This window comes from Solanum dulcamara, chromosome 6 (assembly GCF_947179165.1).
Source record: "Solanum dulcamara chromosome 6, daSolDulc1.2, whole genome shotgun sequence".
Taxonomy (NCBI): Eukaryota; Viridiplantae; Streptophyta; class Magnoliopsida; order Solanales; family Solanaceae; genus Solanum; species Solanum dulcamara.
In genome coordinates this window covers 37,129,212-37,134,605 of record NC_077242.1, presented here as the reverse complement: position 1 = coordinate 37,134,605, position 5,394 = coordinate 37,129,212, and the positions used below count along the sequence as shown (strand labels likewise).

The window sequence follows — 5,394 nt, the reverse complement described above, 5'->3', positions numbered from 1 at the left end:
GAGAAAAACCACAACCTGTCCCACAGGATTTAGCAACTAACTTCACTAAAGATGCAAGAGCAAAGTAGTCTATTACAACCTATTGTAACTAGACACTAACTCTCTCCACCTCTCGGCTTGCAATACCTCTATTACAAGACTTTGAGTCTGAGCAATATAACTATTGCCCACTACCCCAACTAACTCTAGTTGACGTAGACTTTGAATATGCCAATCAAGGCTAACTTTAGCAATGACTCGAAATCTAAACAATAAGACTATTGCCCACTACACAACCACCCCTAGATTAATGTAGACTTCAACTCACTGATTCAAGGTCAACACTTAACCAAGAATCCAACACACTTATAAAAATGATCTGATCAATGTTCCTTTATAGTGTAGGATTTGATCTTACAGTATTTGTCATATAAGACATAACATTACAATAAAACAACAACCTAAAAAACTATTCTTCAATAGTAACTTGATCAGGTCCCTTGCTGTCTTGAGGAAGTGTTCTTTCTTTTGAGCACACACATTTTTCCTTTTGCCATGTAAATGTGATGTGTGGAACTAATTTGTTTCATATCCTAAAGATAGTATTTAGCATATGAACAAAACAACCTAGTATCTTCTGATCGGCTGGACATTTCTGTCCTTCAGCTATTGCTCACCAACCACAGTAGGTGGTGACAACTTTTTACAGCTGGACCAGGTCGACCAGGTCCCCTGATCAGGTCACATGGTTTGTAGTCTCTTTTGATTTGCCCACAAACCATAACAGGTGGTGGAAGCTTTTACAGTTGGCTCCCATTTGGTATGTGACACACACTGATCATAGGACTAGGTGCTCCAATTAGGTTCTATGATTTATTGATACATCAAAACTTGAATTATAACAATATTATTATCTCACAAGCTAAATTATTATAACTAAATTGAATTATTTATCTTTCTAAATTGCAAGTTTAGACAGTATCTAATTATTTTGAATTCAACTAACACATCATCTATTTTAAAGTCAAAATGTTATTTGATACAATTTGTTTTTCTTGTATATGATTTATTTTTCGTTTCATTGACGTAATAAACACACTATAAGTAGTATATATAAATTATTTAATATGTATAACTTTCATCTTGAACCAGTAATGGATCTCGGATTTTGAAATCACTACTGATCAGATTGCGTGATCAGTGTATCGATCTGCATGCATTACTAGTTTTATATATATAAAATAGTGTTCGTTTCCAGAAACGATGGGCGTTGAGCATCCAACGAAGGTCCGCCATCTACTGGTCTGTAGATCTTGAATTGACATATAATCTTTGACAGAATCGACAACATTTGGAATCCACCAGATCACATCTTCAAATATTAGATGATCCGAAAATTCACTGCCAAAATACAATTCAGGAAGGAAACCTTGTATGGAGGCTGATAATTAACGTAATTGAGACAAGATATTTCAAGACGCATGGCATGTAAAGAAGCCACTCAATGAACCTATTTGGTGAGTACGATGGAAAGACAAGGCCGTATCAGAGGATTTTGTAACTTCACTTGCCTGATTAGCTAACACAGACTTTCTCATTTTTTTGGCCTTTATCTGCGTTGATCTAAGTTTGTTCATAATTTTATTCATAGAAGACCATCTCTTTTCTCCAGTTTCATCTGCATCATATTTCATAGTTCAAAGAGAAATCATTTTTTTATTGGTGCAACTGCAAAGCCTAGAGAAATCCTTCAGCATTAATAAGGTCAAACCTCTAGTTTCTTTATGGCTACCTCTGCTTTTTCCTTTTGCAGGTTCTCCCATGCACTAATTTTAGCTTCTTCCCTCCGAATCCTGAATTATGTTACAAGTGAGAGAATAAATAATGACACCACATAATATAACTTAGTGATATCTTTGATAATTAGGACAACATATTGGGAAATCATAAGAATATCAAATCATTGGAAGATAGAAGATAACAGCTTTAGGATCTAGCTCGTAATATTTAGTTAAGAAGGAACTGGTTACTCATCCCTTCTTGTTTTTGAATACTACTAGCATTTATTTATATAAGAATGATCAGATTTGAAACTTCTCCTGTTTTACTTTACAAGGAAAATAGCACACTTACTTTGTGACGCTCTTTGTTGTATCAAAAACTTGCCAACTTGAAGAATGAATTTCCCCAGCTTTTAGTTTCAAGTCTTCAATTTCCAGTCTTTTTGACCATGTGGTCACAGCAACATGTTCATCAACTGCCACATCTCTCACTTGTGCTTTGGAGGCAGTGACGCTTTATGAGAAGGATGATTGTCCAAATGGATATGAAGGACAAGTTTCCTCAGGGCTCATCTGTGTGGCCATATCCCTCCTTGAGATCACTCTAGTTGTTGCATCCTCGGTATAATCACTGGCCTCATCTAAACAATAAATTAGTGATGGTAAAACACAATAAAAAGGGATTATACTACTCATAATTCTCAAGAGTCAAAAAAAATAATAGATAAAGATGTTTACATATAACACATGGAGGGAGAAAAATTGCAAACCAAAGAATAGGAAACTGCTAGTGGCATAACAAGTTCCCACAATTTTAGAACATCATATGTTGTAGCAAACCCGATCATGTTGAATTACACAATGTTGTGTGTCTGAACAAAATTCCATATTTGGAGAAAATTGTGTGAGTTTTCCCTAAAGGGGTCACTATCACACCATATTAAGAGTATAGTTGGATCATATTATCCCATAAACTGATATTTATATGATTTACAGACAGATTGTGTAATCTATAGTCTGGAATGTGTGAATTCTTGGCTAATTAAGCTATATTTCTACCACATACTTATTAAGTGATCCCCCAAATAGCAAGTTACACAAAGGAAGTTGATATTGAGCTTGGTACAAGGTTCAACATCTTCCATATTTGATTATTGAAGACCATATCCCTGGATCCCAATAACTACTTGATTTATTATAACATATTTTTTAGTTCAGCAATGGTCTACTTGTTAATCAAGAGATCTATCAGTTATAGCTTAGTTCTCTTTGTTGAAAATGTTCGGTCTCGATTTAAGATGGACAATTATGACTTTCTGAACTATTAACAGGAAAAACACTTTTTTCTCCTATAATTTTTTCTGATCACTGTATCTCTTTGGATTATTATAGACATACATCCAACAAGACAATTTCCTTCAGCCAAAAATGTGTGACTCTTCAAGACAAGGAAATATTAAATGTTTCACTTAAATATTTCGTTAAGACTTAGGATTTAAGTCACCTTCCATTAGTGGATCTATCCTCCACAAAAATAATTTAGTTGTAAAACCAATTAACCTGCCCGTTCTGTTTGTTTCTCCTGCCATATTGTTTTTTCCTATTATCATATTTCTTTTTGATATTGATGCATCATAAATTATAGGATTAATACATAGCCACAGTCTTAACCTGACAAATAAAGATGCTAGAATGTGAAACAATTTTTCACTTTCTAATGTAGATTTAACACCAACCAAAAATTGTAATTAATACCTTTGGGAACTGATAGTGTTGATAGACCTATAAGTTCAGAACATCCATGTACACTAGCTGATCTTGCAATGCTCGACTCCACACATGTAGGAAGGTTGTCTCCACCATCAGCGGCTATCACTCCACTTGAAGATGGAAAATTGGCTAATAGATTCCCTCCATTTCCTCCCTTTAAAGCAGGAGGTGCTGGAGAATAGTAAGCATGATCAGAATGAACAAGAGGTCCACTTTTTGTTTTAGGTCGCCTTTGTGCTTGCTGAAAAGAACTATATCCTGACATTAGACTAAATATTCATCTCTCTGCATCTTCCTATTTGAAAGGTAATACCCTTCCATTATTATTATTATTATTAGGCAATAATGCAGTATTGAGCTGTGCATGCCTCTGATTGTCAGCCGAATAAAATGGCACACGCTCTGAACTCCAGCCTTTCTGAATGCCAACACTGGAATGCCGATAATTATTTGGTGTTCCAGGACTAGCAAATGTAACACCTCCACACGTAGTAATAGTTGTGTTCTTCGTGATTTTAGTATGGGGAGAAGAAGAGTGTGTTGTGTTAAACACAACATTGTTCAGATCTAGCGAAGACTGTTTTTGTCTATCTGATTTCTTCAGTAGAGATTCGGATGTGGACTATCTATCTTGACATTCTATTCATATGAAATCACAAACCACACCAACCCCAGCCACCAAATGAAAAGAAAGTAATGAGAGTTCCATTTGTTGTTTGTTTACTTCAATCAAAATAGATGATGTTGAAGAAAGAGAATAAACAAATAAATTGAACTTTCCTTTGGAAACATATATATTTTTGCAGTACCTTGTGAGGAGGACGTTCTTGCTGAATTTATAGTCACACTTCCATCCTTTGTTTCAGCGCCGTTTTTATCCACCCTGAACTGGAAAATAATGAATGTGTAACTCCAAAACTGAAACGTTGAATGCCTAATCTCTAATTCTTTTGAAGGAAACAAAAGTAAGTAAAGTACCTTTTGCATTTTCTTTCTTAAGAAGGTGACAATTCTTGTGTACCACGACTTCGCTTAGATCTGGAGCTGGACTACCGAAAGCTTCACAAAATTCATGCCCTGCCAAATGCTGGTAAAACTTAAAGATTTGAGGCTCTTTGAATTGGATAAACTCTATACCTTGGAGTAGTGCAATCAAACACCAATTTAATACTTAAAGGAACCAAAATCAATACCTTCACTCCCCTGTTTCAATAAAAATAAATTAATCAGCTAAGCCTCTAGCCCAACCTAGTTGAAATGCTTGGCTATATGAATCCGTATCTACCCCTATTGGTCTCGTCATTTTCCAAGTAAGGATATTTGTAGTACTTATTCAATCTTTTTTTCTCTCAATCTACTTAAATAGGAATATAAATAGACCCATCAAATGAAGGAGAGACCAATATTTGCATATATGATCTAAACTTGTAAAAGAAATGCACGATGAGATCTAAAATATATATAGTTGATTCATTGCTCTCCTTTATGTCTTCTATAAGATATTGAATATATATTTATCCGGAGAGAAAAAGGGGAGTATAAAAGTAGATGAAAAACCTGCAGATGGTGAGATTGAGATGTGGGGCAGCGATGAGCAGTGAGGTGAAATTGAGAGGATCGGGGCTAACATCACGACTACTAAAGATAAAAGCCAATCTGTGATCCAAAAACCTTAGCTCCCACATTCTCACTTCTTTATCCCCATTACATGGATCATAGATAGAGTTACTACTTCATTTCTGTCACATATATATGTTCTCTACTCTACTTTTGTGGAAGATGTCATGACATATTTGTAAAGGTTGATGATATCATGACTATATACAGTATGTTTTTAACAGCGTAATACATGTTCAAGGAAAGG

General features: G+C 35.0%; 1 pseudogene; it reads right to left on the bottom strand.

Moving 5' to 3' along the window:
- Positions 1 to 1,451: 1,451 nt before the first annotated feature.
- On the bottom strand, positions 1,452 to 4,517 carry LOC129892827 (uncharacterized; annotated as a pseudogene).
- Positions 4,518 to 5,394: the final 877 nt, after the last annotated feature.